This window comes from Hippopotamus amphibius, chromosome 6 (genome assembly GCF_030028045.1).
Source record: "Hippopotamus amphibius kiboko isolate mHipAmp2 chromosome 6, mHipAmp2.hap2, whole genome shotgun sequence".
Taxonomy (NCBI): domain Eukaryota; kingdom Metazoa; phylum Chordata; class Mammalia; order Artiodactyla; family Hippopotamidae; genus Hippopotamus; species Hippopotamus amphibius.
This window is the reverse complement of record NC_080191.1, coordinates 25,510,998-25,538,010: the sequence shown is the minus strand read 5'-3', so window position 1 is coordinate 25,538,010 and position 27,013 is coordinate 25,510,998. Positions and strand designations below refer to the sequence as shown.

Here is a 27,013-nt window from a genome sequence, read left to right as displayed (position 1 = left end):
GAGATAGAGAGGGTTGCTCCAGAGAGACCCTCCCAGTGCAGGACTGACTCAAGCTACGATCGCAGCCACTTCTGCCACATTGCTTCCAGTTACACAGGACGTGCCTGAGCGTATTTAAACAAGAAGCATTGCTCCTGAAGCACAGATCTCATTAAGATGTTGTTTTGGGAACGATGCCATCTCAACATGCCAACCATTACTGAAGGTTCCCTAGTTATTGCTTCAAACTCACGTAAGGGTGACAGGGCAGCAAGGCTTGAGTTACCGCACATTTAAAACATTCTTGTTGGAATACATGTGGGCCAGTGCAGAACCCATAGAAATTCTGCTGAACAATCATCTATGAAGAATGAGAAGAAAAGACCATGGCACTCACAGTGGCAAAGATTGTGTTTTCCTTATAGCACACATGCAAGAAGCCCAGCCCCCACCCTCTACCAGCTATTAAGGGCTTTGCTGATCTACCCGAAGAAATAATATCTCCTGTATTTGGCAGGTGCCTGTATCACATCAGATGGTTTCAGCTGTTGATGCCAAACCTCACAGAAGAGGGGACCACAGCTTCCTCTTTGCATCACAGGGATTAGCAGGATGTACCTGGCATATAAAAGGCAGCTCACAGATGCCAGCTGAACTTGTGGGCCTAGGAGCTGACAGAGTGGATTTCATCACTAAAACGAGCAAGGAGAAACCTTATTCCCCCTTATTTGAAGCCAAACTAAGTTCAGAATTTTCAAGAAAAAGTTTCTGCCAGGAAATGAATGGAGAAAAACACTCACAAGGCCTAGAAACTTCTGTAGCCTAAAAAATATTCAGTAAGTTTAAAAAAAAAAAAAGAGAGAGGTAAAGAAATGAAACTTAACTAAAGTCTAACCAAAACTTGCTTTAGGATAACCCAAAGGGAGCCCTAATTCCCATCTATCATCTTAAATCTGTCTAGGAAATTTCATCGAAAAGCCCCTATATCCGGCCTTTGGGTTTCCCCTTTAAACTTCTACCTTTGGCATTCTGTGTACCCTCTCTGTAAAGAGAAGAGCTAAAATTAGACGAAGGGAGCATTTCTCAAGATAATTTTAGGTGGATACACATGGACCGGTTTTATGCTAATTTTGTGTACTTATTTACATGTACATTAGGAAAAAATATGACTATCACATCAAGCCTGAGATTTCAACAGATAAATAAAGTTCCTGTTTAAAATATATTTAAAAATTAAAAAGAAAAGTAAATGGATAAAGCAAAAACTATTGAAGGTGGTGCCTGAACGACTAACGTCTGGGAAAATGCTGAAAATGCTGAGTGAAACCATGTCCCTGAAAGGCTAGTGAGTTTACCAAAATGACCAACCCTGACTCTGAGGCTCCCCCTACCAAAAAACACACACACACACCTTGCACAAATTAAATCTGTACTTTCAGATGTCTGCGGATGATCTTTCAAGCCATTCTCCCCCTAGTTTGTTGTGCCACAAACACAGAAGAGCGCTGCCAGCTCCCTTAAGTCTTTAAGCTGCCCCTGGCCCAGTTCAAGAGCATGGCATCCTCAATATGGCAAAATCGTGAACCCCCCTCAGCAGCTGCCTAGGAGTACACAGTTTACATATAATTCAATTCTCAGGATGGTTCTAAATGACCCTGTTAAGCCTCATTTCCCTTAACAGTCTTTCTTTTCTCTTCTCCACTAGCTTTCCTAATCCAGTTTTCCTTCCCATTCTTTGGTCTCACTCTACACAGCTCAGAAAGCAAAACATTACTGAATTTTGACCTAATCAATGAACACGGTATAGTCAAGATAATTCAGATAGCAATTTAATCATTTCTCTGCTTATATGCCCTACATATACCTGCAGCGGTTCAACTGGCATCATGCTAAGGCCAAGTCAAACAATGTAGAAAGGATTTAACAAACTGGCTGATTTCCAGTTATCTTAAGTAGGTCCTCGCAAAGCAACAATAAGCCTAAAGTTGTTTTGCTTTAATTCTGGTTCCAACAATCCACTGAAGCTATCATGATTGCTGATACACAGAAATTTTGTGTGAAATGCTCTTCACATATTTGATCTTTTCCTTCATAATAACTTAATGTGGCAAAATGGTAATAAGAGTTACTCTAACAATATCTTAGTGTAACTTCAGAGGCAGAAATACAACCTGAATATCCTAAACCACGGTTCTTTCCTTTAGCCAAATTTTTAACGTGCAACAACATTAAAGGTTCCATTTTTGTCATCCTTACACAAAGAAAGCACAAAAAGAGTATGCCGAGAAGGAAAATAATTGAAAACTATACAAGTACATCGAGTTTCAAAGATGAAGTGGTTTTTCCAAATAGTGTGGAGCGATTTATAAATGGAACACACAGTAGTACAAAAGTTCTTTCCATTCCTCTGGCTTTAGAAATATAGAAAGTATAAGGATGGAAGTAAGAAATCACCCTATAGAAAGTAAACCATGTCCCAAATTAAGATGGATTAAAAGACCCCTTATAATATGTGCCAAGTCTAAAGAGCATAGCATTATGACTAACATTATGGGCGTGGAGTTGGGCAGACATAAGTCCCAGCTCTGCTGTCTACTAGTTTTGATCAACTGACTTCTGATCTCAGAATCCCCATTCTCTCATCCATAAAATGGTCCCAAATTCCTGGGGCAAATAAATATTATGTGATGCACTTAGCATAGAACCTGACATGAAGTAAGAGCTCCATAAATATTTGTTATTTTTAATAAAAGGAAGATGTTTCAGACATGCAAGATTATAGTTACCTACCCACAGACTATTTCACTTGAAAGAAACTAAATATTATCAGTAAAAGAATGAGAACTAAAGATGTCAACTGACTAGGGCAAGGTCATGCCCTGTTAGATGAATATTAGTCTCTAAGTATTAGAGACTTAGCTGAAACTTGAACACAAGGCTCCTGACTCTTTAAGGCATCATTCATAGTAAGCTCAACACTCCCTGGAAAGGAAAGCATATGACCCTTGGAAATTTTTCAAGAATTTGTTGGGGGTTTTGCCCCCAAAGAAAAGCATAAATAAACTATTAAATAAACTATTATCTGAGTTTGATTGTTTTCCAAGGCCAGTGTACAAAATGTGACTGCTTCTTACTGTATTCTTTGGAGAGAAAGTCCCAGGGATACAGTAAGAGGTGGGAAAAGCAATCTCTGGCTGGGGAGTTGTTTCCTAGTAACAAGCTTATATTATGGAAGGAGTACATGAGTACTTGGAGGGTATCTGCTGCCGTTGCCAGAGATGATGATATAACCTCAGTCCCCGGTCTGGTCTTGGCTCAGTCTATGTCATCAGCACCTCAGCTGATTATCCTAGGAAATGGCATCTGATGTTAATAAAACTAAAACCCTCCTCCCCCAACATATATAAAACCAGAATGTCAGTGCACTCATTTATGAGAAATACAACTATCAAGCAGATTGGGAAATATTTTCTGACTTCATCAGAAAAACACACAGGAAGCAAAATTATTAGATAAATGCCTGGTGTACAAGGAATCAGGACAAAGGCAGTGGGAAGGGCCCTGGGCTTGGAGCAACTCAACCAGTCAAGATTACCACCATAACTGCACCTGAAAGGAGTCTGTGTTGTCAGCATGTCACAAATGCCCCTGGGACATCATTAAAAAAATAAAATTTTAAACAGTGAATTGTAGTGATATTTAGGAAAGAAAAGCAAAATGCACATCCCCCACAGCTCCTGCCACCACCTCCACCAAGCTCGGCCCAACAGTACCTGTTCTAGTTTGCCCAACCCAATGGATAGGCCCAGTAGTTAATAATATCACTAGGACAGCTAACCCTCCCACACTGGAACTGGATGCGCCCTTATCCATGAAGGGCTAAAACAGTCCAGCAGACCAGGCAACTGAATGCCCCTGACACTGTACCCTCTGTCCTGGAAAATGTGTGTCGATCCTGGAGAAGTTAGCAACTACAACTCCTCCTTCATACTTCCATTGAAACCCAAGTGCCCTCCCTCTATAGGCCTCCAATCAGGTTTTAGGCAAACCAATGGCCTGAGAGCACTAGCATATACCAGCAGAGCTACATATTTCCTTCTCTGATCTATTTTAGGATTTAGTTCTCAAAGAAACTTAATTGTAAGTATTTGAGAAACATCTTGCCGTGGTCTCACACACACTACTTCACTGTTTCCATATGTTTTAAGTAATGGAATATACATGTATTTAAAGGTCTCCTCACTTTTCTATTTCAATTTTAATAAATGTATCATTAGGATAATGTTTTTTAATTATTTTTCCTCAATATCAAAATAAAGCCTTATACGTCCTTGGTAAATTTTTGTAGTGAAATAAATCTAACATTATTCTTAAATATGTCAAATGTTAAGAAAACATATGGTTTTGGTACTATGCAATCATTCCCTAAAATTATACTCCCTGATGTGTAAAGCCTGCGGACTCAGCCAGAAAAGAAAATTTTAAAAACCAAGGGCTCTTAATCAAAATGAAAGTTCTTTTTACTGAAGGCTTATTGTTTCCTTATTTAAGGGTGAAATGAAATTTATCTCCCCCAAAAAGTCATTTCCAAACAAACATCCACAGTATGAAATTATAACATATGGAACCCCAAAGAATTTACACACACTACTGCAGGAGTAATCATAACCCTGAACCCACACAGCAAAACCACACTATGTATAATAATAATGGTGTTCACCACCTTCACACTCAACACTGGAGAAACTGTAGGTTAGGTTTGTAAGTTAAGTGCAGCTCTGTGTAGTCAAAGAGCTTTCTACATTGTCCCCAGGAAAAGTGTTGTGAAGATACTACATTTTCTCATAAAATAATCTGAAGATCACTTCTTTCCTACAACAATGATAGCAGTATAACTTCTTTATATGAGAATAATCTAAATGATGTTTTCCATGGTAATGGATATTTTCTGGTATCAAGTCTGAAGGCTCCATCTCCCACACTCCAGAAACTGTCACTATTTGAGTGAATAATTTAGTGGCTATCAAACTGAAGGCATAATTTAGAAGGAGAGTTTTGCCCGGTGCACATTCCTACAAAACTAAAAACCATGAAGATTCAGCTTTAGAGAGAGTGGTAGTCCTTTATAGAAAGCAGACAGGAAATAAAATCCGTATCATTTTCATGGAGGCAAAGAGAGAGCAGGGTAGAGGTGGAGGGGTCTATAAAGTCACTAATGAGACCACTGGAGTACTGAATTTTGCTTGCAAAAAGGCTCAAAGGGAAAATGAAATGGCTATACTTTCTTAGACAAGCAATGAGTAAATACTAGTTTATCTAGCAGTCTAACAACTGGATATCTTCTGAATGATACTCCTATGTTACAATTTTAATCGATTTTCTTAATGATGACATTGGACGATAATACCCTATTTTCAGAATTTTTTACTCACTTGCAGAATAACAACATTGAGTATAATTAAGTGTATTTCTTTTTTTGGTATTCTGAATCTTTTAAAAAGTACTAACTTACGTGTACTAAGTTCTCCACTGCATTGTTTTCCAGAATTGGAATATCAGTTCCCTATCCACATTGGGGGTAAGACTTTCTTGTATTAATTAATTCAGCTACGTATCGAGCAGACATTAAATCCAGGAACTCTATTAGCTGCGAGGATACAAAATAAACATTCCTCCAGTCCAAAGCAATTTATTTAACTTATTGTACCTGGCCCCAAAAGACAATCAGCAATCGTTTTTCCCCCCAATTTTTCTAAATCATAACTAATCAAAGATTTTCTGGAAGAGTCTAAAAAAATCAGCTTTGGCTTTCTCAGCAATAGCTTTAACTATGAAAACACTCTTTTCTGTCATTACTGACTAAAAATATAAGCACGAAAAGAAGATGCATAAAGATAAGGAAGCCAAGAACTAAATATAACTTTACACAGTTACAAAGAACAGTTAAACTAAACCACGAAATGCCCATGAAGACTAAAGTAAAATTTTTCTTCCTGCCATAGATTCATGAGGACAGACGGGTGAGGTGGCTATGAAGGCTGGCACAGGGGTCAGAGCGACTTTTCTCACCACTGTATGACTTTGGACAAGCTAACACTCAAAAACCTCTCCCTTACTTAAAATGACGACAAAAATGGTATCTGTCTCACAGACTGGTTGGGAGAATAAATGACACAACACCTTTAAAGTACTTAACACTTTCTGGCAAGTGTTCCCCCAAAATGCTAGTTTTCATTATTCACCTCAGAACCTGATTCGTGGTTGAGGGCAAAAGCTGGAGCCAGATTTCCAGAGTTTGAATCCCAGTACCACCACATCCTTTGCTCTGTTCCTGTTTCCTCCTCTGCGACATGGATAAAATAATACCTCCCTCACAGGGTTTCTGTGATCTTAAATTAGCTTCAAGCATTAAACGGGTCCCTGGGATTTAGAAAGAGTTCTACAACGCTAGCAGTTGTCATCTTGAGAACACCAAGGTCAGGGTACAGGAGGGGAAGTGTGCCACGAAGCCAGGAGGAAGGGATCACAAACTGTCACTCACAGAAGGTCATTTTTAAAACAGGTACAATGCACTGTGTAGTCACAACCTTGCAGATTCTTTAAGAGCCTAAAAATATCAAATATTTTGACAGATATAAAGCATCTGATGCCAAGAAGTTGGTCCTTCTTCCTGCCCAACTGCACGTTTATAACTTTCAGGCTACACATTCCAAGTAACTGAACACATCTGAGGAGAAAAGAAGTTTCCACATTTAACACTATTTCTTCACCAACCAAATTTTATATGTAGAGAGAAAGCTTACTGATACACCATACTGATATACATGTGCTTACACAATCAGAAAAATATCTTAAACATAGAAACAACAGTCTTGGTGAAATCTGAAGATGAAAAAATTACTTCTGAACTTAAAACTCTAAAAATCTTACATTTGACTGAAATATATTTTCTACTTCCCATAAATGACATTATACACTAGTTTTCAGTTGGTAATGTAATTCTTTGAATTTGTGGATATAAGTGACTTTAATTCTGTAACCAAATCTCCCCCTTTGATTCTGAGATATGTTGACTTCTTTTCTTACCAGTTGTGATAGTTAATCTTATGTGTCAACCTGACTGGCCAAGGAGTGCCCACATACTTGGTTAACGTTATTTCTGGTCGTGCTTCCTGAAGAGGTTAGCACTAGAAGCGGTAGACTGAGTAAAGCAGACTGCTGTCTCTGATATGGGTGACCTCATTCAATCCACTGAGGGTCTGAATAAAACAAAAAGGCAGAAGAAGAGAGAACCCGCCTCCCCCCCCCCCCTTTGCCTGACTGATGAGCTGGGACATTGTCTCCTCCTACCCTTAGACTGGGACTTACACCACAAGCTTTCCTGGGTTCCAGCTTGCAGACAGTAGATGGGCCTCCACAGTTGCATGAGTCAATTCCTCTGCCTCAGCATCAACTTCCAGGCTACCTTTTCTCCTTTCCACCTCTTTCCTGATTCTAATCAATACCACATAATTGCAGGTCAGTTGCTCTATTCTCCAAGCCCAATAGCTGCAAACTTCTGTGGGATGTGTCATGACATCAATGATTCATGTTCAGGCAAAGTACCACAAAACAGGTTTAACCTCTCACGTATAATCTATTCTGATTCACTCATTTACAAATTAACTAAAACTATGTATATTTTGGGTATGTCCTTATATCATCTCCTCCAGCATCAGGTCCTGTAAATTTACCCTCTAATGACAGTGCATCTAAGAAGCACTGATACCATGTTCAAACCCTTACCACGCTATGCAGGAAAGGGTTAACTCAAACCCTACACATTTCCAAGAAAGGCCTGTCTTCAGGACTGGCCCCTGTCTGGCTCACGGAAGGTGAGATCTGAGCCCCTGTAATATTCTATGTGATAAGAGGTTTTTTGCATGCCTGAGGCCTTGGGCCATGTGGTACCAGTATGATCAGATAGTTTATACTGACAATGCGACTCGTGATGAACTCCTGTGTTTGCTCTGGGGTGCTAGAATCTGAATAGCTGAAGTCATTCATATAGGCGCTGCATGTTTACACGACTGAACCCGATTCAAAGCCCTGGCTCGGGTTAGCTTCCCTGGTTGGCAACACTTTGCATGTGTTGTCACATATTGTTTCCGGGAGTGGAACTTCATCAGCAGAGGTTAACTGGAAGCCTGTGCCCAGTTTCTCCCAGACTTAGCCCCATGCACCTTTTCCCTTTTCTAATTTCAATCTCTATCCTTTTGCTGTATTAAACTACAACTGGATTTTAACAGTTTCTTAAGACCTAGTGAATCACTGAGCCCAACAGCGGTCTTGGGGACTCTCCGACCTCCTTTTTAGTTCAATCATCTAAATTCCTGTTAGAATTCTGACAGTCTTGCAATAACGCTTTGTCCGATTACACGAGAAAATGTTGTGACACTTTTCACCAAATCTTTCTCTTTACTCAACTTCTGATATTCTTCCATCTTAAACCCAGAAAAATGATTCTGTCCAAGGATGCTGCTGTTGAAGCAAAGGACACAGCAGCGTACACTGGACTTAGAAACTGCTTAAAAGCTTTAGATATTGTCTAAAAATGAAATACATAGATGTTAGACAAAACGCTTAAAACTTTCATTGAAAAGTAATTTGCTGGCATTAAACATACAATTCCAGTTCATTTGATTAAAATTTCATTTATTGGATTAGTACCTATGGAGGGACGTTTTTATCACTATACACAAGCTCCTTTTCATTTCTTACTTATATTTAAGCATGCTTCTATTTTTTAATCTTTAAAAATACACCAATGATAAATTTTACTTTTTTTTTTTGCTCCCTTTCACATTCTCAAACATTTTTATGTGTACTTTTGTTGATTCTCATTTTTGCCTCACAGATCATAGTTCCTTGGCATCAAAATCTGAGTATTTTCCAAATGTCCTACTATGAATCATAATCAAAACTCAGAATACCACAGACTTGGTTTGTAAGACAATGACACAGAGATGTAATTAACCCAAAGACGTAGGCACTGCGATCTCAGACTTCCCCACCTCAGTCTCACTTGCTGGCAACCAATCCTGCCAGCAATTCAGGCCCAAATTCCCCCTCCTTCCCGTCCCCCCTCTGTCTCCATATTCAAACCATCAGCAAATTCTGCTGGCTCCGTTCTCAAAATACAGCCAGAATCCAGCCACTTTCGCCACCACCGTAACAGCCTAAGCCACATCATGTCTTGCCCAAATAATTGCAATCGCTTCCAAACTCGTCTCCCTGCCTTCACCCTCACCTCCAGGGGTCATCCTCAACACAGGAGCCAGAGCCATCCTGTTCAACCATAACTCAGATTATGTCACCACTCTGTTTAAAACCCTCCAATGGTTTCCCATCTCATTCAGAGCCTGCACCAAAGTACTGACAATAGCTCTCAAGTCATGACATTGCCTGGCTATGCTACCTCTGCCTTCACATCCTGAAACTCTCCCCACTCTCTCCCCATTCTAGCCAGTGGCCTCCTTGCTATTCATACACATGGGGTGTGCTCCTTCCTCAGCGCCTGGGTGCTGTTCTTTCTGCCTAGAATGCTTCCCCCAGACATCCACATGGCTTGCTCCCTCACCTCCTTTAAGTATTTGCTCAAATGGCACTTTCTCAGGGAGGCTGGACATGACTATCTTATTGGAGTTACATCCTGACCACACACAACACCACCATTCCCTAACTCCCTCCTGGGTTTTATTTTTCTTCATGGCACTTAAAACCCTCTAGTCTACTATACAACTTATTTATTTCTTTTGTATGCTGGCTCCCTTTTCTAGACTGTAAGCTCCACGAGGGCACTTTGCTTTCTGCATATCCCCAACATCTAAGAGTACCCAGCACTTAAGAAACAGAGAGTATTTATTGAATAGATGAATTTAACGAATGTGTTAAGATGTAAACCTGTAAATACGCAGAGATAAACTATACATATAGTTAGCTATATAACTACATAAAAAGAAGCAATAAAAATTTTTTGTGTACCAAAATAAGGCTTTTGGAGGTAAAATGTACTGCAAGGCTTAAACCTCTGAAGGCTGCTGAGGGTGATTATTACAGAGTTTACTGAGAGCTGCCCCCCTGTCCAGCACCCGCCCACCCCTCCCTTAGGCACAAAGCTCCACGTCCACCCTCGTGGCTCCTGTAGCCCCAGGCCCGCCATGCCCTTGTCGACGTGTTTGGCCCGTCTCTGACCACGGTCTACTCCCTGAGGTCCCCTTGCTGTTTCCCAACATTCTATGAGTGGTTTTCACGGGTTTTCTCAGGGTCTTTTCCTCAATGCTACCTCAAAACTTTCAGCCCCTTTTGACATCCTGCCCCTCCCCCTCTCCTCAAGCCCAGACAGGGCAGGCCTCCCTTTCTGCGGGATGACTGTTTCTGCGAAAACTTTTACTGGGGTTCTTCTGTTTTGAAATTTAAAGGGGTTCCCTTCCTGTCCCCACTTCAACCACATTCCCAAAGATTATCATCATTATTTAATGGTTTGGTATAAGCGTTTTATTAGTGATATTATTTGGAAATTTAAAAAAAAAATTCTCTGTACTGCCAACATTTCTTTCATGTAGAGATGTCAGAAGAATAAGGATGCTTTCTTATGAATTATTCTTCCTTTCACACCTACATTATTCCTATTATTTTGTGCTAAAAACTTCTTAGGATGAGTTTTTATAGATCTGTCTATAAAATGTTACTAGTCGAGAAACCATTTCTGAGGAAAAGCTTTACTAGACTGCTGGAGACCACGTATGCTGTGCAGAACAAGACAATTTCTGAATTTATGGTCATAGATCCACAGGCCAGAAAACACGCTCCTGCCAGAAATACCCCCACTCAGAGCCTGTAACACGCCAGATATTTTAACGTTTGTGTCTGTGTGTATGTTCAAGGTCATGAACGTTTAACTTGGTGTCTATATCCTCGTATTCATGAGTTAACTATGTTTTTTTCTGTCTTTAGCATCCTCCTCTGGAAGTGTCAGCCCCATTCTTTGCACCTCCTAATCTAGGAATATACCTCCCAAATCTACCCTACCCATCTCACCCCACATCTGCTCATGGCCAGATTCTACCCAGCTATTTCTTTTGGTCAAACCTGATGGAACTGTCTTCATCCATGCTGGAGAAAATCCCTTTTGTATTAATCTTATTTCCTAGACTTTCCTCTCATGTCTTGTTCTAAAAGAACGTGGAGACAAGATGACTACCTGTCAGGTGATTCCTGAGTTAAATGGGGCAAGGGAGAGGCCACAGATGTCACTTAAGATGCTTCCACATTAAAGATTTTGTGAAGTAACTCTGACTCTTTCAGTGATACATCTTCTGCTGTGCTCTCCCATGGAGACTGAATGCCATCCTCCCCAAGGCACAAGCAGGATGGGAGCCAGCCTCTTCCAACCCTGGGGCCACCCTATTTCTCTCAGTGACTCGCCCGGGTTGACTCTCCTGGCACTTGCATCACTTGCAATCACCATCTGTCTCTGTACTCTTTTTAAGCTGCACAGGTCATTTCTATTGTTTGGGGATATGTCTAACTCCCTCAGTGATTCGGGAACCTCAATCATATTTGCCCATTCTACCTCAATCCCTACTATAAACCTGGGAGGCATCAACTTCTATCTTACCCCACAGCTGCACATCTACCCACTTACTCATTTCCAGTTAACTCCTCAGTAAAATTCTTCCCGGAATACTTTAGATTTTTGCCTCCTTCCAAAAGCATTCGATTCTTCCTTTATCACCTGTACTTTGGGACGGTGACATATCATCCAAATTTATAGAGAAAACTGAAATTATCCAGGGCAAGTATAATGTCCCTAAACTTATCTTAATATCTTTATCCCCCATTCCAAAAGGAAAGAAGTCACAGAGAGTGCCATGCTGGAAAGAAAGAAGAAAGGGAGAAGATCCTTTCAGGACACAGGGAGCCAACCAGGCCAACCAGGATGTGTCCACTGCTGTGGCTGTTCAGGGAAAGGTGCAGGTCCAGGCAAAGAGGAGACAGAAGAGCCAAGGACAGCTCATTAATTATTTTTCATATTAACCCACAGATGCCTCCTCTTTTCTACAATCCTTTTGGCACACCATGGCATAGTGTGTGTAGACTCAAAAGACCTAACTTGAAATCTGTAATGGGTTGAAAAAGGTCCTACAGAAATTCACATGTTGGAGTTACAATATTCAAAACCTCAAAATGTGATCTTATTTAGAAACAGGGTCATTGCAGATATAATTAAGATATAATAATTATAATTAAGATGAAGTCTTATTGGAGTAGAGTGGACTCCTAATCCAATACAACTGTTATCTTTATAAAAAGGGGAAATTTGGAGACAGAAACACATAAACAAGGAGAATGCCGTGTCAAGATAAAGCTAGAGATCAGGGTGAAACATCTACAAGCCAAGGAATACCAGAGACTGACAGAAACCACCAGGAGCTGGGAGAGAGGCATGGAACTGAAGGAACCAATCCTGCTGACACCTTGCTTTCGGACTTCTAGCCTCCAGGACTGTAAGACAATAAATCTGTGTTGTTTAAGCCATCCAGTCTGAGGCAGTCTGTTACAGCAGCCCTAACAAACTATATACAATACAGTCCCTAGCTCTACAATTTTCTCATTTCTAAAGTAGGGGTCATAATTCTTATTATATCTACACCAAAGGCTGCTATAAACAACAAACATATATAGTGCTTACCAAGTGCTAGGATCTATGCTAAGTACTTCACATAGGTTAACTCATCTAATCTTCACCACAACGCCATCATGTATATACTAATATCATCCTCTTTCCACAACTGAGGAAACTGAGGCACAGACAGAATAAGTAAGGTCACACAGAAAGTAAAGGAGCCAAGATATAAACCCACGCAATCTGACAATATTACCCATGAAAAACTATCTTTGTAAACTATATAGTTCCTTCCAAATTAAATAAATCACCATCGTCATATCACTTTCCTACTCAAGAGCCTCTATTTCCCACAGCACAATGAACAATTTTCCCTTCCAAGAGCTTCCACAGTCTAGCTCTGGCCTCCCTTTGCACCATTATCATTCATATCCCCCCTACGCAAACTCTCCCTTCACACTTACCTGCTCATCCTTGCTTACGCACAACTCAAATTTCTGTCCTTGATTCCCACTGTTACTCTCTCTGGGGGTTCCCTCTACCTGCTCCACATCAACCTCATACCTTTCTCAAAAAACACAGTGTTATCTATGAAGCCTTCCCTAGCAACTCCATCTGTAAGTGGTCTCCCCTGTGGCCCCATATATGCACTGCTCATACTCTTTGGGAATTCAGGGATGATGCCAAACAAGAAAGTGCTTATACCATCTTATAAAATGGCAAAAGAAAGAAAATACTAAACAAGAAAATATTAAAATACAAACTACTAAAGAAAAAGGAAGTGAGGGAATTTCCTGGTGGTCCAGTGGTTAGGACTTCACGCTTGCATTGCAGAGGGCACAGGTTTGATCCCTGGTCCAAGAACTAAGATCCCACAAGCCAAAAAGAAAAGAAAGAGGAAGTAAGTTTGGATGCGAATTACAAAGTAGTACTGAAACTTACAGAAGTTAATACTTCTGGCTGAGCTGAAGAAGGAAGGATGCACTGAGGAGCTGGTTTCTGGATTAGGCCCTAAAAAAGGGGTCAGCATGCACACTGAGTTACTTGAAGGTACTTGTCATCTTTTTTTCTCACATTTATCGTTTCAGTCCTCTCTGGATCCAAAAGGGATTTGAGGCAGATCTCACCTGCTGAGGTATAAGCTGCTGGGAGGCAGGGGTCTTAGTCTTCTTTGCCTTCCCTATGGTGTCATGCACCAATGATTACATGCAACACAGGTCTTCAAAAATATTTGTGGAAAACAATGAAAGAAAATATGAAGAAGGTAAGGGAGATAGGAGAAAGTCATAAAAGGAGATAAGTGAATTCCCCTGATTTTTCTAAGTTCTCCTTGACCTGGCAGCCACCCCCCATTCCTTTGCTCACTCCTCTTCCTGTGCCTTTGCTTAGCTGGCGGCTCTGCTTGCAACGCTTTCTCTCCTCCCCTTTTCGGCATAAAAATTCTCTGAGGCCCAATTCAATTCTCCCCTCCTCGCTGAGTATTCTCTGCCCATGTAACCCTCACAGACGTCTTCCTTCCTGCAATCCTGCTGTATGCATTTGTCTCTGTTCAACACTTAATTGTTCTCATAAAGTTTCATACTCAGTTATCCTTCTCCAACCAGATTTTATAGCTCCCGAAGGCTGGAAACCATGTCATATTTCTTTTGCATGCCGCCCCTTTTCACCTCCACCCAGACAGACGTCCCCTTAAACACAGAAGTACCTGGCAAGTATTTGCTGAATGACTAAATCCTTTCAGTATTTCTATCACTAAAGTAGAAGGTTCTTTCATCTGACTCTCCAGGTTCAAAAGTACACTGGAAAAAGTTATATATCAAAGCATTCATTCCTGGCAATACAGATTTATCTTTTCTAAAACTTGCGATCACTAAACCAAACTTCAGAGGCTTCACCAACATGAAAAAAAGTTGTAAGCACACAAAGAAGGGTCTGTTACATAACCACCCTAACACTTCCAGCTCCATTCAACTTTCTTAGGCACAGGATTTATCATTTTATGGCAATTTAGTGGTATACACACTGCCAACACATTTCTTCCCTAAGAAAGAGATACTGAAAGTAGTCCTACTTATCCTAAAACTTGCCAGATTAAGTTTAACAAGTGGAGATGAAGCTGAATTTTTAAAGTTCCCACAGCAGATGCTCAAATACAATTTGTTAATTTGAATTTTATATAGAATAACTATGCAAGTCACAGTAAATCTAAAAATTATAATGGCAAAAATCTTAGAACCCTAACAGAGGATGTGGTTTACAGGACGAATCTAATCTGGACAATACTGGTTTCCTTGGGGAAAAAAGGTGGATCTTAAAGTTTCACACTAGAGTTTAAGAAAGGATAAACTGAACTATTGCATAAAAGTAACAGATCGATTCTTATTTTGCTCTCTACTTCTCCCAGGTTCTCATTACAACCAATAGGCTCTAACTTGTAAAAGACCTACCTTAAAGATAGAGGAAGAAAAGAAGAAATTAACCTCACAACTAAGGCAGACACCAAAAGACACTTTTACCTAAGTCAACTCTGCAGGCTTTTCAGTGACTCCAAGAATCAGTTTCCTTTGAGAAAGGTAATTGTGAAAAGCATTTCAAAATTGCTTTAAAACTACGGGCTGTAAAACTAAGTAGAAACATATAATTCCAGTTGCCAAAGACGATGACATTGCTAGGCTCTACTTCTTGGCATCCCCAAACCCACTGACCCAATACTGGCTGAGTGTGCATTTTCCAACACCTTCTGCAGCATCAATATGAACCTGCTTTTAAGATGATTACATCTTAAGTCCTGCCTAATTTTATTACTGAGAAAAAACACAACCACTGGCCTGAAACCACGAATTAATTCTGCTAGAGAGTCTATCTTTCTGAACAAAAATGAAACAAAGTTCATATTGTTCCTATAAATGTTATTATTATTTTTAACCAAAAATATTGCTATAAGAAGTTTGGAATATGAGAGCAGTTTCCAGACTTTCTCTGACATGGGCAACCTCTATGTTTTGACCACATGGCTAATGAATGCCCCATACATTCATGTGACCACTGTTGCCAGTCTAGTTCTACTATAAAAAATGGGGCAGAGAAATGTAAAAGATATTACTGAAAATCCAAATGGAACACCACAGTCTGGTGCCAAGACCTTTTAAAAGATTTTCTAAAATAAAAAAGAAATGTGCAGAAAAGTGACTTGTTTGGGGAGAAAATAGATTAAGCATAGAGGAGAGGAGTTTTCAGACACTGTAATGTGTACCTGAATGAAAGGCTGAAGCAATCTTACATATGATCACTAACCAGTTAGCAAATACTTTAATAAATAAAAATGCTAAGTAGAAACATAAAGACAATTTGCATTTCAAACACTAAAACTGACCATTTCTTCCACATTCATGTAATTAAGTCATTTTTAACTTCTAAGATTTGCAAATCCAGATGAGCAGAAGTCATAAAATTAGAACCCCAGAAGATAAATGCTTACAGCCCTTCTGGACAACCTCACTTAAACCTTTCTAAACAGAGAAGAACTCAAAGGCCTCCTTTATAAATCCATTCTAAAGGTTAAAACATTCAGAAAAACTTCCCTGTATTTAGCCTAAATCCCTCTTGATGCCTGTTGTAAGTCGATTTCCTCTTCTTTTTCTTCAGGGAAGATGGAAAACAGCTGTTCAACATTCGCTTTCAGGCTCCTTTTTCCTTCCTGCCAGGCCCATTCCCCCCGTGGGAGCAGTGTAAACACTGCAGGTGATTCCCAAATCCAGCTGGGCCCTGCCCGATTATCCACGGGGCTGGTGAGCCCGGCCCCATCCATACCTCCTAGGATGATACCATTCAACTGCCAAGGCCCCAAGAAGAGAGCTTTACCAGAATTTGTGGAATTCCAGAAATCCATTACTTACAGTCTGTTCTCAGATATAGCCAAACAACAAAAACAGCGCTGTGTCAAGAAGAAAAGCTGATAGTCACAGCTGTAAAGAAGGTGAGCAGTGTGATCCTGCAGCCAGGCCGCCTGCATACCGCTCCACCCGGTGTCAGGGGGTTGAGTGCACCTTGGCATGAAACATTTTAAAACTACTTGATGATTTTTATCTTGCAGTTCTTGAGTTCCTTGTCACTGACGAAACTTTCTGGATGTAAGCTTACTTTAGAAATGCAATAACTTTTTCAATACTTCGATGTAAAGGACGTCTCTACACGAAGGTGTCAATTTGTAGTCTGTTATTTCTTTAAATGAGCAATGTCTACTTGATTCACAACATAATCTGCAGATCACTACATTTTAGACTAAAATTTATATAACCAACCTAATGTTGGTACCTCCCACTTCAGGAATTGCTAACAAATATCCCCATTTTTCTTGCAATAGCCATTAGACTCCCACAGTAAAGCCACTATATTGCCTGTGTACTGCATCAATAAAAATATTATAGACTCACAAGCTTGGTGAGTCCATTTCCTTTACAAATTCCTTTTAAGAGTTATGAAATGCTGACTCAACTTTGTTGTGGTATAACATCTGCATGTATTAAATGCCTATTGCTTGGTAGCTAAGTTTGTTACACATGAGAAAAATGCAAAAACCTTGACTTAACAAATTTACAACCCTATGGCATCTTATGCAATGAATATTTAAAATGCAAAGATTTAAATGACAGCTTTTGAAATGACTGTGGACCTACTCAATTTCTACTGAAAGATCATGTACACTAATTTAAACACACACAAGGAATTTTACTATGATTATCCTACTATACGTCACATTAACTGGGGAGAAGAGAGGCACTATTAATTCCATAATAAGACCAAAAAATGTTTTTGGCATGCAGACACATACATGCACTTAGCTGCAAACTCTCTCTGTCTAGGACAAAGCAGATGGACACAGCCTACAAGGGAGATGTCACATATGTGTACTTGAGAGTTAACTGCTTACGTGTCTTCTGTTATATTTTTAAGAACAGAACTACACTTACCTAATATAACTATTCTCAAGTATAAAATGCCAAAACAAATCAGGCTTATTATTAGGATGTTTATAGCTTCTACCTATTACTAAAGAGGCAACTTCTGTTCTTTCAGAAATTATTTACTAACAGTTGATGACAACACTTACCAAGATCATGTTTATGGAATACCCCAAGGGAGTCGAAACAAACAGAAGGAAATTCAGTGGTAATCTTAAAGCACATTAAAATTCATAGTGTTATTCGGAATTTAGGATTGAACTCCATTCAAGAAATAAACAGACGGCCTCAACAATCTTTTCTTCTCTTTCCAAAGTAAAATCATTCCCTTTTATTTTCTGTGATATTCAACAGACTCTGAATATTCTGCCTCCCTGCAGGTTTATACTCTTCTGAGCATCTGACAGAGGATCTAAAATCCATACCCTCAACAGGCTGGAGCTTGCCGAGACATGCAGAAGGAAGCCACACAGTTGGTAAAACACCCAAATACCTGAAGCCAGCTAGTGAGAGCTCAGCGATGAGCCTAGGGCTCTGTTGGAATTAGAAGGGGCCCCAGGATGGAATCCTTATGAGGAGGAGAAGAGACAGGCAGAGTGAGAGGAGGGAACTGTGGGAAGAGAGGGAACTGTGTAAATAGCCAGTTTACAGAAGCCTGGAAAGCACATAAACATTCCAGGGAGCTGACAGTTCATGGACAGTAATGTGTTGTAAATGGGATAATAAATTAGATCTGTAGGAAAATGACATGTAAGAGTCTTTCATAACATGAATGTGGAGTCATAGAGGAGAAAAGTAGAATTAAATATGCCATTTAGGTTAATCTCATATTTAAGGTAGGCCACTAATTACTTGCAAATGATAGGTAAGTCTCTTACTTTCACGGTATTTCCATTTCTCCACCTCTAAAATGAGGATAAGACACCTGCTCTACATCACTCTCCAATTCTAATATGAAAACATTAGAATTATTTGAAAAATATTCACTTACTAGGCAGTTTTAAAGTGCAAGCATTCACATAGCTGTATGATCTATCAGGGACTCTTCCTTTCCTTCAGTTTTCTAAGCAAAAGTTTATTAACCCTAATGGCGCCTCTTTATCCAGTCCACAATTCTTTCTACTTTTCTTTCTTGCATGTTTCCTTCCTGCAACATCTCTCCACCATCCCCTAACCAAACTACTCTTCTCTATGCAACTATAAGTTGTGAAACACTAAAGTTAGATGGGTCGTGGACTTCCTAGGTGGCGCAGTGGTTAAGAATCTGCCTGCCAATGCAGGAGACACAGTTTCGATCCCTGCTCCAGGAAGATTCCACATGCCACGGAGCAACTAAGCCCGTGTGCCAAAAAAATAAATAAATAAATAAAAGGTAAAGTTAGATGGGTCGTAACTTGGGACTACTTTTATATACTAACATATATAGATTTTCTTTAAAGAAAAACTACTTCAATTAAAAATATTATCCACTTAATGCGATGTTTAATTTTTAAAATATGATTTCCTATTAGAGTTGGCAAGACTTTTTTGAAATTTATCCATTTCTAATTATTGCTACCACCAAATAGAAGCATGGATCAATGCCTCTGGAATCTAGGGCTTTAATCTCTACTTCCATTCTGCCCTCAATGCATCATATGAATTTCACTGGAAAATAATTTCTCTTGTACTCTGGACTTACACACTTGCCTAATTCCCATGTTGGACACTGGCTCCAGATTTAGAGCACTGCATTGTATCATGCAAACACCTACTGGTAATTTGGTCACTACCAAAGAGTTTTATTCTACAAATCACTGTAGGTGAAGATAAAGTAATTCCAAGATGAGAAACCCCTAAGGCATTTTATAATACAGTGATAAGAACTGTCCTGTCCTCTGCTTGGACCCATTCTATTAGAATGTTTGCTGGACATGGAAGCTCTGCCTTACCCCCTCTTTCATAATAGTAAAGATCCAACCCCTCTCAGTTAGTGGAATAAAGTATCCACTACAATGATGATATTCCCTCTACCAGAGGTTTTTGATCTCCTCAAAGGCCTGCCACAAACATATCCCAGGACAATAACAGCATTTCTTTCTTTTTATTATGGGGGAGGAGGGTGAAAAAGGATAAGAACATGTAATATGATTACATAGTACATGCTAATGATTACAAGTAATATTTAACACATGCCGCAACTACAAAATGCTAGTATTTTACTAGTGTCTTTATCCCTTTGGAAAACAAGCATTAACTGACATATTAAAACCCAAATTTAAATGCTGTATCTTCATTTATTCCTCTCCAATCATTTGTTGAAATCATAATATTGAATGGAAATCATGTAATTTCTTTCACGCAACACAGTGTAATCCAAGGCAAGTAGAAATAAATACCAAAATATTCTACTACAAATAAAATGTGTAAACAAATATCTTATTATTTAATTGCAGAATGCATTTTCATCTATGATCTTAAAACATTTTTCCAAAGATTAAAAAAAGTCTTTATAATGAGGTATTGGTAAGGGCGGGGCAACATCTATGAAGTTAAGAACTTTCCCTCCTGAATGACCACCAGGTTCTCTCATGGCAGCTCTGTGGGATATTGTACTGGACGACAAATCTCACTGAAAACCTGTTATTAGCTAATTTGTGGACTAATTTTATGAACACTAAAGTAGATGAACAGACAAACATTAGGTATGATGGTCCTGACCACATGTGGCAAACCTAGCTAACTTCTTACCCGGTGTCTTTCCACAGCTAGGCCCCTAATCTCAGAGGGAGGAACTTTAAACAGCTTCTACCCAGCAGAACCAGGAAGGAGTTAATAATCCCCTCAGTGACAAAGGCCTATACTGTGTTCTGTTGCAAATTTCCCTCTTTATTCATGTTCTTTTTTTTCTTTTCTTTGAGAATTCCATTTTACTTGGTAACAGTACTATCGATATTTTTTTAACCTGAATGTAAAAATGTACTATGTAGGCCACTGTCTTTATATAACAAAAACTTGACAACACTGATATTGACATCATATACCAATTAATGAAAAATGATGCGCCCAAGCTCAAACCCTCAGGTGCTGCTTATTTATGGTTTCTCCCTTTGTACATTAACAGCCTGGGGTGAGCCAGGGTAGTTTCTTATATTCCTCTGTATGTCTCCTAAGTCACCAGCACTGTCTTGCACTTATTGCTGAACCCACACAGAGGAGTCACTAGATGATGGAGACATCAAATTCAGTATTTCCTCTTCTCCATTTTTACTAGAACACATCTTACCTGCACACTTCATAAAAGGACACATACCTGTATGGTGACCTTGCAGTACATGATACACAAATACTCAGGTAATCCTGTATTTTAATTCTTCCAGGCACATTACTATCAATTTGGGGGTCCCATTTTAGAAGTACTGTCAGAATATTCTATAAAATATTGCATACCATATTTCATTTCATACAGGTTATCATTTATTAAGAAATTTTTAAAAACTGAAGAAAAGTAAATTCCTTAAAGGTTAAGGTCTATAATGTGAAAAATAAAATACTTAACAAAAAAAACTGTTTTGAAACTACTTCTCAGTGAGAACATCCATTCTCAAATTTAATGTAACATGAACTAAACCATGACTCTCCAAACCATGACTAATGAAAAAATGTTTAAATGAACTTTATAACACGGAGATCCCTAGAAACTAAAAGTGTCATTTCCTGATCTAAGGAATTCCAGGTAAATAAGGTTCACCTCCTACTTTGAAGTAATGCATTCGGTTTCAGACTTTAATGCTCTCCAGCCTAAGCGGAGGGTGATGCCTCAAATAAGCGATGAAAATGAGAAAGTTCTCGGGTCACAAACTCAGCTCAGATTCCAGCCGCGACAGATCTTGAGCCCATGTGGCACTGCTCACAGAGCTTCCCAGCCTGTGAGTCAAGCACGCCCCACCCCCACCCCACCCCACCCCACCGCCAGGGGCTGCCTGGGAGTGAGGTTTACCAACAATTTCTCCAAGTGTCGGTGGAGCCAGGCGGCTCTGGAATCCAGCGTCTGGGGGAGGCTCGGGACGTGCCTGCCCGGCTTCCACAGTCGCAGAGGCGGGCTGCCAGCGCCAGGATCTGCACACACGACCACGACCACGACCACCCCAACTAACGGGGAGACGCAGGGCAAGGCGGGCGCGAAGCTGTGCCCACGCTACGGGGCGGAGGGAAGCCGGAGCCCCCCGGCCGTCCAGGAAATCAAGGCTGGGCCGGCCGGACCCGACGCACCGAGAGTGATCTTCGAGTCTTTACGGTGCGCCCGGCTCTGCGCTGGGCTCGCAAGGGCTGGGAAGGGACTAAAGGTTGCCCCACGGCTCGGGCTTCGCGCCTCGCGAGCCCTCCGGGAGCCCAGCAGAGCCGGGCTCGGGCGCGCAGCTCGCGGCGCTCGGCGGGGGACGTGGCTCTCCGCCTGCCTCCCGCCCGCCTCCCGCCCGCGCCCGGCGAGGCCGGCCGGCGACCCGCCCGAGAGTCCGGAAGAAAGTTGCGCCGCGCGGGGCCCAGAGCGGCGCCCGCTGCGCGCCCCTGCCCACCATTCGCGCGCCCCTCCGCTTACCGCTCCCCGCTGCGGCTTCGTCCTCTCGGGCGTCGCCTCCCAGCTTGGGCCCAGGCTCCGGAACCCCTTCCCGGCCCCTCTTACTCCAGGGCGCCCGGGCCCCCGGCGCCCTCGGAGCCGAGCCCTCAGCGCGCACGCCGCGCCATGGGTGCGGGTGGGCGCCGCGCCACAGGATGCGCCGCTGCAGCCTCAGGCGGCGCTACTGCGAGCCGGGCCGGCGCGGGCGGGCGGGGTGTGGGCGAAAAGAGGAGGAGGAGGGCGGGACGCGGCGGGCGCCGAGGCTCGGCTGGAGGGAGGAGGAAACCGCAACGTCACCAGAGCCGCGGGAGGCGAGGATGGGGAGGGGGAGACGGGGACCCCTTCCCGCAGCCGGACCCCGACCTCCGGCCCGCCCCGCCTTCTCCTCCTGCTCCTCTCCCGGGACTCGCGGCTCTCGGCCTTCCCCTCCACGCGGGCCCCGACTCCACGCACCCCGACCTGGCAGACGTCTTTGGCTTCCGTTTGCTCTAGTTTCTAATGACCCCGTACGCTTCAGGTTCAACTCCAGAATCGCCCCTAACCGAAGGATACTTTTGGAGGCCCGAGGGGAGGAGCTGACACTTCCGTACCGCTCCGGGAGAGGAAAACGTAGAGAACTTTACTACCGAGGCTGTTACCCACTCCCCTCGCCTTTTCCAAAATTGTTCCTCCTCCGTTTCTCCCGAATTCGGTTTTACTCTTGTCAGAGAGAAGGAAGGAAATCACCTATTTAGAAGCAGTTCTCGCCTTAACCGTACGAACAAAATACAGTAAATCCAAAAGCACTGAACCCTGCAAACTGAACGGATTTTAATCAAAGGTGAAGGGTCGGGAACAGAACATCTGAAATATGCAGTTCAGGAGAGGAAATTTAGTTTACCTTATCTCCTAAATCTGGGTTGACGAGAAAGAGAGAGAGACCCCCTCATCCATCTGAGTTTTTCAGGTGGAGGATCTGCAACCTTAGTAGTCACAGCCCCTTTGGAGAAGTTCCTGCATTCTCTTACAGCAGCTATTGCACATAACCTGGTCCAATCTGGCCTCAGGAATGTGTCAGATAAGACAAAGGCCATCACCTCAGGGCTAATAACTTTGCCTCCCTCAGTGTTAGCATGGAATTAACCTACCAGAGCTAGACGGTAGGGAAATGACAGATGGTCATCCATTCATTAGCACTAGAGATGTTTTACCTGAGAGCAGTGCTTTCCTCCCTTTGCTTCTCCGTTGCTCTGAGTTCTAAAGGACCACCTCCATTCATTTTCCTGTCCTCCAGTCCTCTCTAGACCTATAGAGTAGTTTCCCTCAGGCCACATTAACAAAAAATGTGGGTGTCGACTTTTATACTTTTCTTCAGAAATTGCATTTGAAGAGAAATTCCTTACAAAATGGTCAAGAGGAAGTGGTTTTGTTAAATATTTTAAATGTTCTCTCAAGTAAACCACTGATTTGAATAAACTTCCAAAGGTTTTAGAGGTGGACTGTGGAGAAGATAAAGGGCTCTAGAACTTAAAACTAGTTTAATCTGGTTTAAATCTTCATTTTGCAATTTACTACGAGGGTCCTTGGAAAACTAACCTCACAGCCTCGGTTTTCCCATCTGTAAGGTGGAAATATACCTCCATTGAACAGTTATAGAGAGGATACAATAAAAATATTGAATATTTGAGAGTTACCAGACAGTGTGCTAAGGGATGTACATGTATTAATTCAATTACTAGAGAAAATTAATTGTGAAAGTGTCTAGCTGTAGTATGTAACCCATAAGTGTTAATTTGCACTTACCTTCTCAAATTTGGAAGAGAGCCTACAAAAAAGTATCTGGTTTGATTTATTTAACCTCCCGATAAGTAATCATCTAACTCAGTGGTTCTCCAACCTAGAACATTAAATCAGCAGGGGAGCTTTGATAAAATACTTTTTAATGGGGGCCCCACACCAGACCAATAAATCAAAATCTCTAGGGCTTAACATGTAAGCATCAGCATTTTAAAATCTCCTCCCAGGTGATCAGAATGTGCAACCAGGATTAAGAAATCTTCAAAGGAGACAGTACCCACTGTCATTTATTCCCCCTTGCCCCCAGTTTTGCCATAAATTGACCTGGAAATCTGCTTCTGAATAACATCCATCTGTTGCAAATGGCCCCCCATATAGTAGGACTACAGAGATCTGCAGTCCTGCATCCTGGGGTCTTCTAGGATGTAGTTAGTCTTAATTCCACAGGAGAGGGCTTCAATTTGCCTGGATACCTACCAACTCCATCGGCTTTTGCCTGGATACTTACCAACTCCATCGGCTTTTCCTCAGCTTTTCTGAAAGCCCTTGCAAGGTGGTTTACTTTGCCATTGTTCCTCTCAAAATCTGATCCTAAAAATTGAATTCAAGGTTTCATTCAAGTAACACAGATATTTAGAGGCTTTGTTCTAATTATGGTATTTCCCCAAGTAAATCCTACAAACTATTATGGCAGTAATATTACCCTATTGACACCTATGTTACAACCTACTAAAACCCTGAAGTAGTAAACTCTTTTTCACATCTGCTCCAAAATACTTCCTCCCAACCTGCACCCATTATACGAGAGTGAGTCAAAAATTATCCCCACTCTGGCTGTAGAATTTAATTAACTTTTAGAAAAGACAAATACATCATTTTTCGACACAATCTCCTTGCTTTTCAATACACTTTGTCCATCTGTCAACAGCTTTTGTGTTTCCTCATTAAAAAATTGTTTTAGGCTGAGCTGTGAGCCACAAATGCGCTGCAGTCTTCACTTCTTCCTCAGAAGTGAATTTTCATCCTCGTAGGGTTGCTTTCAGGGGATCAAACAGGTGAAAGTCTGATGGAGCAAGATCAGGACTATACGCAGGATGCTTTAACACCTCAAAACGAAGTTTTTGCAGAGTGTCGACAGTGTGGGCAGAAGTGTACGGATGTGCACTGTCATGCGAGATCACAATGCCCTTGGATAGCAGTCCTCTGTGTTTAATCCGAAGTTTAGGCTTCAGCTCTTCAATAAGCATCTCATTATAATGACACTGTTGATTGTTGAACCTTTGAGCCGTGGCTGATTTGCAAATGATTTGCCACATAATCCACTGTCACTCCTCTATTCGACAGAATCATTTCATGCGTATGCTCAATGTTGTTGTCAGCCGTGGACATGGACGGGTGTCTGGCTCCTTCTTGATGGCTAACACTTGTGCAACCTTCCTTGAACTTCTCTATCCATTCATACACACTTCTTTGTGACAAAACACTTTCTCCGTGCTGCCACAAAGTCTTCCATAAATAATGGCACCAAGTACACCCTCAGACCACAAAAAACGAATCACTGCACAATGCTCTTCTTTTGCGAAGATCACAAGTGGGGCATCCATTTTTGCTCACACTGCAATTACAAATGAAGTGATATCACACCTGCACAGTAGTGACTGGGGGGACAGTAGCCTTGAATGGAAAGCACCGATAAGACAGTGCGGCCAACAGAAGTTTTAATATAACTGAAGTGCGGATAATTTTTGACTCACCCTCGTAGGTTGTTCAGCATTTAGCACAATAAAATTTAATGGAATCACATGTTAAGTTAGGCCTCTTCTTTTAGCTTATTGACATGTTAGATATCATTGATATAAGTGAGTAATTCTACCTCCTAACTTCATATGTTCTGCAAATTCAGTGTGTACGCCATGTCAACGTTCAAGTTCTCATTCTCGGATGCCTTCCATTGCTGACACTGAATTAACATGCTGTTGATGAGTATTCTCAACAGTTGAGGAACCTCATGTTACTTAGTCATATTTTTTGCCCTTGTCCCAGAGCAGCTAATGTGCAATGGGTACATGACATCTTTGTAGAAATTAAAAGAAAGTACACCATCCATCATCTCCCAGGCTGAGGGGTTAATGAAAAGTGACCTCTTCCCCCAGATACAGCCCCAAACAACAGATGTGCTTTGTCTATTAGATGTCCTTGCTATATTGGTGTTACAACATAGTCCCAAAATGGAAATGACTACTTGTGAATTCTTGTTAACTTCTGAATTTCTTCCTTTTCTAAGCCCAGATATTACCGTAATCACAGGTTTATTCCTTTTGCTCAGGATCTGTGACATGCTCCTTGTCTTGGTTTCAGGAATCAAGCTGCCTCTTTTTTGAAAACTGGAACTCTGTTTGTCTATCTCCAGTCTTTCAGTGTTCGTCTCTGTGCTGATTCTAGATGAAAGTCCTTACTTGTAAACTTTCCTTGCTGAGATGTAATTTGTCTAAGCAAGAGAAGTTAAGCGTTAGAGAGCTAGGTTTTCTTATAAGTTCTTCACCTATCTTAGTTTTCAATTAACTATTGTAAAGTACATTTTACTCTTTCAGTTGAAGGGTTGTTTTTTCCATGATAGAGAAGAGAATAGGAGTTAGTTCTGGTTTATCACCCATTTACCTCAAGTAGGGGACATCCTTCCTATGATCTTCTTGTCTAAACAAAAGACAATGTATTTTTATTGTTGTTGTCCTTAGTTTATTTTTGGCTCTAGCCTAATGAACCCCAATCTTACAGGGCTGTCACAAGTATATGGTTTCTGTTCTCTTGTTTAGTTTAATTCATTAAACTCAAATTTGCCCTTTAGGTTTTACTAACCAGCCAGCTGGTCCATGACTGTATAACTGCTTCAATCCCTGAAACGCCTTTTCTCCCCCTTTTTCTCCCTCAGACCAAATTAGTCTATTCATAAAACCGCATTACCCTACATCTAAAAGATTCATCCTTGAGTCACTGAAGAAGTGTGATCATTTTGGTTTGCTCAAACCCTATTGCCCT

General features: G+C 41.1%; 1 protein-coding gene across 2 annotated transcripts in view; it reads right to left on the bottom strand.

Annotated features, from left to right (window-relative positions):
• DSE (dermatan sulfate epimerase) overlaps positions 1-26,376 on the bottom strand; it is a 77,678-nt gene extending 51,302 nt beyond the window's left edge. Inside the window, exons 1-2 of one of the 2 annotated variants that reach the window (XM_057738579.1) lie at positions 26,274-26,376; positions 24,486-24,568 (exon numbers count right to left, since the gene is read on the bottom strand). The gene's annotated coding sequence lies outside the window, so the exon portion shown is untranslated. Of the gene's footprint in view, positions 1-22,183; positions 22,317-24,485; positions 24,569-26,273 lie in introns of those variants that run through there. The other variant, XM_057738577.1, reaches the window with a different exon arrangement.
• Positions 26,377-27,013: the final 637 nt, after the last annotated feature.